This window comes from Desmodus rotundus, chromosome 11, assembly GCF_022682495.2.
Source record: "Desmodus rotundus isolate HL8 chromosome 11, HLdesRot8A.1, whole genome shotgun sequence".
NCBI classification, from domain to species: Eukaryota; Metazoa; Chordata; class Mammalia; order Chiroptera; family Phyllostomidae; genus Desmodus; species Desmodus rotundus.
The window spans coordinates 17,603,369-17,616,767 of NC_071397.1; the positions used below are offsets into that span (position 1 = coordinate 17,603,369).

Genomic DNA, 13,399 nt, shown 5'->3' on the forward strand with positions numbered 1-13,399 from the left:
AGCCAGGTAAGCTACATTTGGACTATAAGACGCACCCCCCTTTCCTCCCAAATTTGGGGGTGGGGAAAGGTGTCTTATAGTCCAAAAATATGGTATATCTAAATCTCAGTGTTTCTTGGAATTATCTCACCAAAGCAAATCCAGTCTTGGTGGCTGTGTTAGGTGGAGCAGGCTTGTCTGTCTAGTTGCCAAAGTTGTTGTTTTTCTAACCAGACTCTGAAAATGGTATTCCAGGACAGTCTCTGTCCGCCACACTTCCCCTCAGGATTTACTAGCATCATCCATCCCCTTCCTGACAATTTGTCACTTGCCACTTTTTTCCATCCCAAGTACAGCATCAGGGCGGGGGTTGGAAAGACCCTGCCCCGCAAAGCTCTGCTGGCCCTTTCCCCAGTGGATCTGATCTGGATACAGACGGCGAGAACAGGGCCCCCTGCAGGCCACCGCCTGACAGGTACCGGCCTCCTGTTCACTTGCGCAGTGGTCTCAGATAAGTTACCCCCATCATCCACAACTGACAAGCTTAAAAACGTTCACGGATCCTCATGGTTTCATGCTGCATCTAATGGGCATTTGCTGTTGATGGCAGTGTGGTTTTGTTCTTTTCAGACACTTTACTCCTAGAATCTACCGGGAGCTCGGGCGCTGCCATTGCTGCGACTGGATTGTGGCCGCTGTCCTTTGAAGACCTGCTGCTGTTGGAGCCGCAGAATGTGCCCCTTGAATTCAGTGGCTGTCCGGGGGCGGCTTCCTCTGACTCCCGGGCTGAAGGAACTTCTTAATTGTAGGGATGCTGCTGATTCTTGTTTTAAATGCCTGGAATGGATGGAGCAGCAAAATCAGGGCTTCAGTAGTGGTCACATCCTTTAAGAAAATTCAGAAATTTGTCATGAGAAGGGGGTGCTTAGACCAGCAGTGTATGGAGCCCAGTGTGTTGGATCTGAGTTAATGCCTCAGCACCTGTTTGCTGATGTTCCTGGGGAGGGTAGTACAATTGCTGGCATGTATAGCCTGAGTTAAATGAGCTTAATAAAAAGAAATCACTGTCATAATTAGGCAGTGCACGTTAAAAGTCAAAAAAATTCTTTAACCTATCAATTCCCGCTCTAGGAATTTGTTATAAGGGAACAAGTAAGGATGCTCTCAAAGGAATAACTATAAGCATGTTAGCAGGGTGAAAAATTAGAAATAACCTGGGTTTCCAAGACAAAACTGTAAGCCAGCAATTTATAATGATGTTACATGTAAAAGGAAAGAGGACGGTCCCTGCACTGACAGGAGAAAATTTCTAGAATGCATTGTTTAGGGGAAAACATCACCCAGGGCACTGTTTAAGTAAAATGGGGGATAAATATGTATTCATTTTGCTCCATCTGCATAAATAGGAACAGTGGACGCGAGCACAGGAAAGCAGTAAAAGGATGGTAGGAGTGGAAATGTGGGAGGGCAGTGGTGGGAGTGAGATTTCTTCATTTATGCCCTTTTTACATAGTTCTGATTTCTCAGAGAGATGTGACTGTATTGCCTAGTAAAACAAAATAAAACTATATCGCAGAAGAATATTTGTTGGCATGTAAATATATTTCTGATCATTGAAACAATGTTAAAAGCAGGCCACAAAAATGTTTAGTATGATCCTACTTGGGGAGAGGAGAGAACATTAAAATAATAGCATGTAATCACATTTAGATGATTAGATGTTTCTCCTTTTGGTTTATACAAATGTGTAATGTAGCTACATAAACTTGCATTTCTTTTGTAATAAGCAAAAAAGGCTAATTTTATAAAACCTGTGGTCACGTGTTAGATAAAATGGTTCTAAGGAATTGGAACAGAGGCAGGCAGGGTTCAGAGAGGGGCTGGAGCCACCCACGCAGAAGCTCCAGGCAGCCCTGGGACATCCCGGGACCCTGGCATCAGGGGGGCTACAGGGAGCAGAGTTGTTTGGTAGGCGGGAAGGAAACGACAGGGACTCGTTACCCTTACTTCCTCAGGAAAACACATTCCAAGTACTAAACAAACAAACAAATAATGGGAAGCACCACGTAAATGAAAAACACACTAAATGTTTATGCTAGAAATCAAAACAATCTATTCTTTCTCCCTTTGTAAGATTTTATTTTCTAATCATCTTATAACATGAGCAGGAGAAAATTACCAAAATGAATAAAATAATGATTTTTAAAAAACAGTCTTCTTAAGTTTCTTTTGAGATTGACCTGGAGGCACATTTTGTTTCCATCTTTGTTTGTATTCATTTCCCCCCTGGGCTTTGTGTGAACGAAACACACTACCTTTAGCAGAGGGAAGTCAGAGAGAATAGAAGCATTGAGCTCTTCCACCACTAAAATAGTGTATGTCTAACAGTTGTCTGTCTGCCCAGCTGACTTTGTTGCCAACGAGGAAATCCTCTCCATGGTCTTTCAAAATCTGCAGAATGAAAAATGACAAAGAATATCAAATAAAAGTAAAGACTGCTGTGCCTGGCGAAACACAGCGCACACACAGATCAAATTTGCTGGAGAGTCTTTTTCTCGATAATCCTCCAGAAGCTGGCAAGGACTCCCAGACATTGCTGTGAGTCAGCACCATTTGGGGGGAAATTTGTCAGTGCCTATCAAGATGTCTTGGGTGGTGAAGTGCCAGAGTGGGGTTCCCTGTTATGAGACTGGAGCTGGTTCAGTGAAAGTGTACCCACCAGTGTAGGGAGACACAGTACAGATAAGTCACCGATGGGATGCAAGAAGCCCAAACCTGGCGAATAAAAAGGAAGTAGTATTTATCCCACTTTCCCACAAAAACCGTACCCCAGAGTAACCAAATATATTAGGAGGGGAAGAGTCATTTTATAAAAGGATTCCAGCTGATAAATGAAGAGCGGCTGACAGGATTGGGATATCAACATTTGCACCTCCTAATAAATCAGTGGCTCTAGGCATTGATCATCAATCCCATTTAGTCACGAGAAGAGCGACAACCAGGTAATATGTGCTTCCTAATGGCCTACACAACACCACCAGTGAAGTGGTCTGACCAAAGGACATTGAATCAGAACCTGTCAAGCTTCTAATTCTAACTTCCGGTTGACAGAAGAGCTAGGGAATAAAGGAGTAGGTTGCAATTAGTAAAATCCAGACTGTGAGAAACTCAGCAAGATGAATGCAAGAGGAGAGAGGAGAGAGAGCGAGAGGCAAGAAGGAGCTTGCAATTAAAAGGGGCTTAAAATACTATGAGTTGGCTAATTGCAATGAATGAATTTGAGTTTGATCCTGATTTGAGTAAATGAATTATTTTAAATGTAGATATTTAAATTTAGATGTTTTTAAATGCTGGTTAGGCCACACAGATTTCAAAATCAGCAGTACGATAAAGCTGTAACTCAAATATTCAGACTAGTTGGTTTTCTTTAATGAAAGGTGTCTGAACATCACTGTGCATTGTCCCCAAATAAACAGGAACTCGCTTGTCTAGTACTCTGAGGTTCTGGTAGAACTCTTCATTATGGTTCAGTCAAAATTAAATGATTCTTTTTCAGTCTAAGATGGAATTTTTTAAAATTATGCCACAGAATTATTTTGTCCTGCAAACCTTTGTTTATGGAGCCCTGTGCTAATAAGTCTTCATTATCACACGGCCCACTGCCCTCTCTTTTGGGAACCTTACCAGAATTAAAGGTACTGAGAAGACTTTTGTAATTAGTATTCACTCCAAAATGACTTCAGAAAAGTTGGCACTTTAAGAGGCTTTGTCTTTTGTTTGAGGCATGATTAGCTGACAGTATTAAGCGTAAAAAACTTTTGACACAGTGAAGTCGAGATGACAAGACCTTCAGCTGATCATTTTTGTTTGTTTCAATCATAACAGAAATGCCTTTCGGTGTACTTGGTTTATTCTAATTCGGTTTTGTTGGACGTTCCATAATTATACGTGTCATTTATTCTAGAATCCTTATTAAAGCTTTAGTCCAAATGTAGAAAAGCTCTAATATGGTCTCTGTCTTTTCAGATACTCTTCTAAATATTCTTAGCAGCAGCCGGAAATGTGAAGTCCTAGGTCCCTGCAGCCTGGGGGGGGTGTAGGAACTTGCTGTGTCCCCACCATCCCTCCCAGTCTCTCCCTTCCCTTCCCCAATTCCTCTCTGCGACCAGAGCAGGGCTGGAGGGTCCTCATAAAGTCAGCTCCACGCCCCCAGCCCCCCACGGCCCCGAGATCTGAGCACACAGCTGTCGTAGACCCGGATCCTGGGTCACAGGAGCATCACGGCACTGCCATACTGCTGGTCCCCGCTGGGCGAGGCCTCACAGAGGTCCAGACTGGATCCCTGTTGCCCACCTTTTGGGTTTAGCTTTGGTCATGATGAAAGCAACGTTCTCCTCTTCTTCCATCTCCATCTCCTCCTGCGCAATCATCCATCATCCTCCTGAGGTCCAGGCTGCCGTCGGCGTACACGTTGATCCCGAGAAAACAAACACAGCCTGACTCATTCCCACAAGCAGCCTCCAGTGCGGAGTTTCCTAATGGGCAACTTCATGGTGCAACTAGAAACTGGGGCAAATGACTTTCGATCCCCCCTCTTGGTTTCCATGCTCAGGAATGACTTCTGAAACCAGAACCAGCTGAGGGACCTTGGTAGAGTAGGGACTCTGGAAATGTTTACTGAATAATAAAGGGATATGTGAAAGAATTCATGAGTGCCTCTGAGTGGAAATCTCCTATAAACGAATAATTACATTATTAGGGGTTTAAAGAGTGAACTGAATGATGTTTACCAAAAATGCAAAACAATTCATACCAGGACCTTTTCACTTGGAAGATACATATGTGATTTAGCATGTCTCCCATTGACCTGCCGGCTGAGAAAGAAGTTTACTTTCCTAGTCAGGTCAGATAAACAGCTCCTTTTATTCTTTTCACAATTTTCCTGGCATTGACAGACACCTTTTTTTAAAGGTTATTAAAAAACTACTAATAGTAGATACATTACCCTTGCTTGTTGGCCTATTGGTACAGCCATGCTGTGCTAACTGTGTCTGCAACCAGTTTGCACACTCACTGAGGGTTGTGTGTACCCCCTACTGTGTGCTAATTGTCCAACAAGTGGAATCATCTTCTTGGTCTTTGTTTTCCTCTTTACTTTCCTTGTCCTGAGTTACCAATCCTTTCTCTTTCCTGTTACATTGCCATCTAGCCTGCTTACTTTGGCCTATTAAAGTTTATGCCTACCCTGGAGAAAAGAAGATTAATGACGCTATCTATAGCTTAGGACACATATCTTGGAAAAGAGCCATGAGTATTTTAAAAAAACAATAAAAAACATGCATTGAAACAATGAGAAACAGACTGCTTTTGCATGTTAGTACCTGTTTACATTGTTATAAAAGGAGTCTATTCATGCAGTGTGTTTGAAATTGCTTCTCTTGGTGTATGCCCTTGGGATTGCAGATTAGAATGACTAGGTCAGTTTTAAAGGTAGAGCTCTGGAAATGTTGGGGTGAGCTGCCTCTTTTTGTGGACTTTGCTCATTTCTATGTAATGCTCTCTCCTTTTTCTGAACAATTGAGCTTGGGCCTTTCTTCTACCGTGTCTTCTATGTTTATGGACCATTGCATCATAGCTATGTTCATGGTGATAAGATATAAGGGGTCACTGAAAATGCCCCTTGATGCCAAATTCAGATAAAATTTTATACTTGTCTCTGTTTTGTCTTGTCTACATAGCTCCTATGAAATTAAACTAATCACCCAAATAGCCACAAATACCCTGTAGTATTTGTAATAAAACTTGGCAGTTTCTTCCATCAATAGATGTGGTCTATTTCCTGGGCTGCCCTTTGACTTGCTTTGACTAATAGAATGAGGTGGAACTGATAAGGTACTAGTTCTGAGCCTGGAATTTAAGAAGCCTTGTGTACTTTCGCTCTCCTTCTTAGAGCCCTGCCTAGCTGTCATGAGGCATGTTCAGGATGCTTCCCAATCAATCAGCAGCCAACACCCCACACCAGAGCCTCCTGGCTGTTTGTTGACTACAGACAAATGAGTGAGTGCGGCCAAGATAAGTCAAGCCTGGCTCAGATATGCTGACCACCCGGATGACCCGCAGACTGGAGAGGAATAATACATGCTTGCTGATTAAGTCACTGGGCTTCAAGATATGCTACACAGCATTATTTGTGGTAATAGGTCATTGCTAAAAAATGGTCAATATTTATTTACCAAGTCATTCATCTCCACCTTCATGTAGAATACCAGGTCATTTTATGAGAAAATATTTTGTTGGGAGTGGGGAGAGAATATGAGAATGTTGAATGCAGACTGCTATGAGTAGTCAAAGAAGTCTAGAGTATTTATTCGGCGTTACGTGTAAGTCATGCTGAGTATAGCAAGACTACATCTCCCCTTTGTTTCCCTGGCCTTCTCCCCTCAGTCCAGGCTGAAAGGCTATACCTGAACCAGGTTTCTGTCGGCACCTACAGAGGCCTGGGTAAGAATCAAGTATGGGCATGAACCCTATGGTACCTGACTGTCTCCTTCAGGTCCTTCCCATACACGTGGTCCTTGGCAGCCAGGTAGCTGAGGACAGCTCTAGTCTGTGTCAGCATCATCCCATCACTTTCAACCAGAGGCACTTGGCCAAAGAGCAGGCATCCGTCTGTGGTTTGAACAAGGAAAGGTTATGATTCGCTCCTTCCATGGCTGTGGTAAGCCTGCAAAAGTGTCCACTTCCAATTTCGTTGAATGATTTTTAGTCTTCGTCCAAAGTGGTGAGTTAAAGACCCCAGCTATTTGAGAAAATGCCTTCCATCTGCTTAATGGAAAATTTGAGATTTGCTGGATGATTTCATGCATTTTTGTGTGTTGGGTAGTTAGTATTTCTTTTGGACTTTCTACATGTACTATGGTTGCATCTTAAAGTTTAGGGTGTATAAGAATCACCAGGGAGAGGTGGGTTGTTACAAATGCTCGCCCTGCCTCCCAGATATTCTGACTCAGGGTGGAGTCTGGGAGTCTGCATTTTTTAAAAAGTACATGGGGTATCTATCACTCTGGGTCCACTCAGCATCAAGAGGATGTGATGGTAAGAACCCTGGCAGACAGGGGCCTGCACGTCAGCTTTGGCCCCTTCCGGCCATGTGACTTCAAGTCAATGACTTACAGCTTCGGCTTCCTTTTCTCAAAAATCATAATAATATACATCTAGCAGGATTTTGAAGGATGAAATGAAATAACATTAGTAAGATACTAAATACTGTCAAGTCGATGTTTAGTAAAATCAAATTTTCTTCTTTGTGAGTGACTGCCTACATAAAAAAATATATTTAAAAATATACTATAAATTCTGCTCTTTTCATGAGGTCTTGAAAAAATGAATAGCCTTTAAATTTCATTTACACCCACACATTGCTAAGATTAAGGAACTTGACTGAGAATAGGAACCAGACTTCACTAGTGCATTGGCAAAGGCCACAGTTGATCTCCCCAATTTCACTACTTTGCTAATTGATTAGTTAGAGGCAGAAGGTGGTGAGGAGAATGCCGGTGCAGGGACCAGTAGCAGCTGTCGGGGGACCAGTGTCCCTGTCTAGGTGGATGGCTTTAGGCAAGTCTCTACCTTCCCTGAGCTTATTTTCTGCCCTGGAGCACCACCTGTCCTGCCCATCCTACTGAGTTTCTTTGAGTAGGAATAAGACTGTGCTGGTAGCCATGCTTTGGAAATATGAATACTGTTATTAATACTGCAAGACCTCAATTTCCTAAACGGTCTACATTTGCTCAATATTGAAGGAGCTTCTAAAGCAGGGCTGTGCTGCTTATGAGTGATACAATGTCCATTAGAACGAGGACCCAGTGATCTTCTGAAGGACTTTTTTAAAAACCTCAGATCAAGAGAGCAGAAAAGCATGTTTGAGATTGTTTAGTTTAATTCACTCCTATGTTAGACGATGATAGGGTAGAGGCCAAGGGAGGCACATGTGACTTGCCCAAACTTACAGAGTCAGGGACAGCTAAGCCAGCAGAAGTGGGCCTGCTGCCTCCCGGGCCAGTGACCCTTCTGCTGTCCCTCTCTGCCTTCTGTTCACAGGTAACAGCAATGGCCAGGAGGGTGTCCCAGGTGCAATTGCAGCCTCACGGTCTCAGAGAGGGCTGGAGGATTTCAGAGGCCCTAGGGAGCACTGCTGCCAGGGTGGTCATGGAAGAGATTATGGAGACACAGTCATTTATTTATTCAATATGTATGTGAGTACTTAATCCCCTCCCTGTACCAGTGACTGTCCTTGTGTGTGGTAAAGCGGGCAGAAATGAAGAAGAGGAGCTCCAGGGGGATTCCAGACAATAAAGTTCCTGGACAAGAATTGGGGGAGGGGTGAGTGGGCCTTCTCCGCTCAGTAAGATCGACTGGCACATTGCAGTCTACAACCATACAGATTATCTTCATTTTATGGTAAAGAGGATGCTTATGTCAACTATACTTTAATTAAACATTTTTTTTTTTTTTAACGAGGCAGGGTGCAGACAAGTTAAAGGCCTTGCCCAAAGTCATACAGTTTGTAAATGGCAGGACTGCTGACTGCGGGTTGAATGTTTTCCTTAAACAATAATTTGTCAATTTCACGATTATCAGCAACGACACCCAGGTTTCCTTAGATGAAAAAAATAACCTTATGGCTGTTAGAAATTTGAAAGTACTAGTCTTCTCTCAGTGTGAGAAATTTTTCTGGGGAATTTGTAGGGGTTAAAGACATCTTTAATCCCTACAAATTTGGATCTTTTCTATTATCTTGATTCTAAAACTGTGACCTGATAAAATGATTTCCGTTAATCTGTTAAAACCACCAAGAACAAGTGGATGTGAACCATGAGAACTAGAGAACATCTTAAGTCAAATTCCTCTCCCTTTTTTCTCCCTCCCCTTCAACCTTCTGGATCATTGTTTAATAATTAAAGGATGTACATGCAATCAAATGCGATTGATATTTGTAAAAGGGAACTAAAACTTCTGTGAATCTGACTCCATGTTGTACAAGATATTTAAAAAGTGATATCTGGTGTGGCTTTTGCCTTCATTGTGTGATTATGAGCATAACAAGCGCTTTCGTGGTTCACTGTTACCTGAAAGTATATTTTGGAATTTTACATACCAGCTCTGTGCCCACAGCCTCCCGCACTTCCCTTCAGCCTGCCCCTTGCACATTCTCAGGGCACCTGGGGGATGGACGGTTGTAACTTTGGAACTCAGAACTGGATTACAAGGGACAGGATCATCCCCTCCCCACCAAGCGGTAAACAGTGCCGAGGGAGCCCTAAAAGCCCAGGGTTAGAATGGAGACCCCACCTCAGCTTGAAGCTTAGCAACCCTCCCTTTCTGGTCCAAATGAAGGAAACTTTTTTCTCTAGTTGTGAATAACCAGCCACTACCTCTTGGAAAAATCTCACAAATGTTGGTGTGCCCCATAAATAGCTGGCTCTGGCCAACCAGCTACATTCCTCCTCTCTCAGCCTCAGCAGGCTCTGTGGCTTCTAAACTGGGATGATGGAGAACTGAGCCAGGGCTGGCTAAGGACTCCAGTCCCCACACCCGACCCCTCCCCGGAAGGGCTGTTTCTGGCTAAAAGGACTGAGTGCAGAGAAGGGACCGGTTACCTCTCATGATCTCACACCCCAAGAACCAGATGGAAATTCTTCACTGCAAAATTCTAACAAGGAGGGAATGTCCCGGAAGGCGTAGCTCTTCCATCTCTGGTTGAACCAACCCAGACACGTGGCAGCTGTTTCCTCAATGCGCACTTTGAGATACACACCGGTTTCTTAAATTTCTGTCTTTGATCTTTCATTCTTTCAACATCAAACATTTGTTGAACTTCTGCTATGGATATAGTACTAGGTTAGGCACTCCAGGCACACAAAAATAAATAACATGTAGTTCCTACCATCAAAAACCTTACAAACCTCTCTATATCTAGTGATGGAAGCATCCAGACTAACCAGAGGTGAGTCAGAGCCAACTAAGTGTTTAGTCGAAACACAAAATGGTATAGAGGAATTGAACAGAGCATTCCAGAATGGGAATATGGGGGGGGCAAAAGGAGGTTTACAGTTGTGAGTATGTGGAGCAAGTGTTTACCCTTGTATTATTACATATTAATTATTGTGCTATTTCCCATATGAACAACTGTAAACCTACTTTTGCCCATGGCCTGTATATAAATGTTTGTTTCTCTGAGCCCTACTCCTCCCTGCCCCATGGCATTGTAGGTTGAGGACAAAAACCAAGTCCTTTAATCCTTTATACTCAACCTCTAATGAGTTTCAACAAAGACTAGGATAAACCAGTGTGGCAATATGGAAGATTAAGTGTGTTTATGCTTCAAGTAGAAAACCTAATTATTCTCGTTGTTTTAAAAAAAATACATTGTCAAGCTTAGAAGAACAGGCTCAACAGAAAGCTCACTTCCCCGTGGGAACGAGGGGCAGGAAACAAAGGAGCAGTGCATTCATTCGGAACTCACCCAAATGCAGACGCTCTGAGAAAAAGCTGCAGAAAGACCCAGAACCCGAGACTTTGAGCTGAATATAAAGTCACTCCCATCTCTTCAAAGCTCGACCAACACGTGAATCCTGAACTCACCTGCCTGGTGCGTCTACATCGGGTCCAACAACATAGGGAACTGAGACTCACCTGCCAGGCTCACAAACTTCACCTGCGTGCAGCTTCACCTGAGATGAGCAGTGGGGTGCGTTTCCCCACCCACAGCCCCAGGTACCCACGCCTAAGGCAGGTGAGCAGAAGGCAGCGATGACGGCATGGCAACCTTTGCATAGTCGGAGTGTGCTCCTTGGGTAACAAATATGCCCCAAATCTTTTAGAAAAGGGGACATTTACTGGGAACCACCAGTAAAAACATATTTCAGCTCTGTCTCTCACTTGAGCAAGATTTTAACCTCTCTGAGCCTCAGTTTCCTCATTTGTACCACAAAGTTCAAAGTTCCTAATTAATTTGGTTAGTTATGAGATACAAATAAGATGTGTGCAAATTGCTGAACACGATATGGACTCAATAAATGCCACACACACACACACACACACACACCTGCATGCATGTACACATAAGCACACACACATCTGCTCATCTCCAGGTTGCAGCAGCATTCACACATGCCTCCGAAAGGAGGGGAAGGCATTCTCCAGAAGTGTGTTGGGCCAGCAGCTTCACTTCCACCCAGGAGCATGTTAGAAATGCAGTCTCAGTCCCTGGGCCCAACCTACCGAATCAGAGTCTGCATTTTGCACAACATCCCCAGGTGATGCACTTATATTTAAATAAAGTTGGAGAAGCAGAGTCTAGAATAAAAACCCAGCTAAACTGCCCCTGGGGCTCAGTGTGTGGCTGGCTAGGTTATTCTCCCCGGGGACTGCTGGTGGGCACAAATCGCAGGACTTGGTGTTTAGAAGGTAGGGTGAGCAGGTAGGGTGAGCAACTGGTGGCATGCCGAAGTGGTGCGTGGCTACGAATAGAGAAGGGGAAGGGCAGAGAGAATTGGGGGGAATTATAAGTGAATTTCCCACGTGAGATCGTTTTTCTGATCCCCCTTTAAGTGAGGCCTCCTTCGATTCCCAGTTCTAACAAAGTACCGGATATGCACAATGGGTCGCTGCCCTAGGGCAGGTCTGTCAGTTTCCTCATCTATAAAGTGAAGCCTTGGTTCAGAAATGGACAATTTCTTTGTTTCTTCCGGCTTTAACAGTCTTTCTGATCTTGTTTCTCTTCATTCTTTGCCTTATGCCCCTATCTATTGTGTACAAGCATCGGGAGAGCAGCTTATCTTTTGGGGGTGAAATTTTACTGGTGATGTTAACAGTCATTCTGGACAATTTAGGCAGAACGACACACATTTTTCTCATTTGTTTGAACAGTTAGGCAAAAAGCAGGCCTTTATTGCATTTTCTCGATCATAAAAAATTTAAGGGGTTGATTGAAGGGGCTGCCAGTTTTAGCAGATGTTTTAGGTCAGAATACAAGGTGTCAATCCTAAATCTATTATCAATAGAAATGACTTTTTGACATTTACTTTGGCTTCTCCAATGGATCAGAATGGTCTACATGCATTACAAACAGCAAGTCAAAACTTGTTACTAAGATAAAAAACTCTCCCAGATAACACTGTGTTCCCCACAGAATTTTAATTTGCTAGTTTGGGAAGAGGTAGCATTATTTTAGCTTTAAGTATATAATGCTTCAGGGCACAACCAAGGCTTTCAGTACAGCTTTAAAGTTTGTCTGTTTTTACTCTATTACGAATTATTTCTCTTCTATTTTGCTAATATGCGACATAACATCAAACATTTCATTAGTTAGATTCAACATATTAGTTATTTGGATTTTATCAAAGTGAAAGTCTCCATGAGACTAGCTCCTTTGAAAAAGTGCCAGTATTTATATGGAATTTTAAATACACAAACACAGCTGAGCAAGATTCCCGGGCGGGGCGGGGTGGGTCAGTGATGTGGGAGAATTACTGGGGAGGGAGCTCCAGCACAAGCTCACACTTGAAGTATCTTCTCCAGAGCTTTTATTGCATTTTCAGAACCTAAATTTCCTTTCCATGGAGGTCTAATGGATTGATTCATGTTCCCAAAACTCACAAGAGGTTGACTTATACCCCCCAAGGTTTACAAACTTACTTAAATGAAAATATAACCAAAAAAGAGACCTTCACCTCCCTAGGTCATCAAGGCTCTTCAGAGAAGCAAAGTGAGCTGCCACATGGTCCCTTGCTGTTTAAAGACTGGGGCAAGTCCAGAGAAAAATTGCGTCACCTAGAGACTCCTGCCTTTCCCCTCGGCAGTTCCCTGGGGGTGCGGGACCCAGAGGCAGATCACTTTATCAGACTTTCCAAGATAGTGTAGACACCAAGATGCAGGAGCCTTGGTTTGCTTGCTAGCACCCTGGCACAGGCCAGCTGGTACCTGTGTTTTCAGCTATATACAAAATAGGAGATTTGCCTAAGAAGGAAAAATGTTAATGGCTCAAAAATTAATAAATGTTTAAGTTCTGCGAAGCCTGTTATGTCACCGACCAACCAAAATACCACTCACTCCCACGTACTTATTTCTGAAGCTACATTTGACTTGTGACTCGGGCGTGGAGGATGGTAATGCCTGACATCGTGTATAGCATACATAAGCAGGGAGAGTCTTGAAAAGGCCGGTCTAGATACACAATTGCCATCTCACTATCATTTATGAATCTACTCTGCAGAAAAAAAATCTGTTTCTTTATCCGATACAGGCAAGTTTAGAAATATAGGCATTAAATTAACCACAGAGTTACAAAAATTGACAATAAGCTGCAAATTAGGCCACAAAATGTAACTATCCAACCAAGCCCAAGAAGAGTGTATGA

The 13,399-nt window shown here is 43.1% G+C and overlaps 1 pseudogene; it reads right to left on the bottom strand.

The window, feature by feature from the left end:
• Positions 1 to 337: 337 nt before the first annotated feature.
• LOC112302396 (glutathione S-transferase alpha-4-like) lies at positions 338 to 11,153 on the bottom strand (annotated as a pseudogene).
• Between the last annotated feature and the right edge of the window lie 2,246 nt (positions 11,154 to 13,399).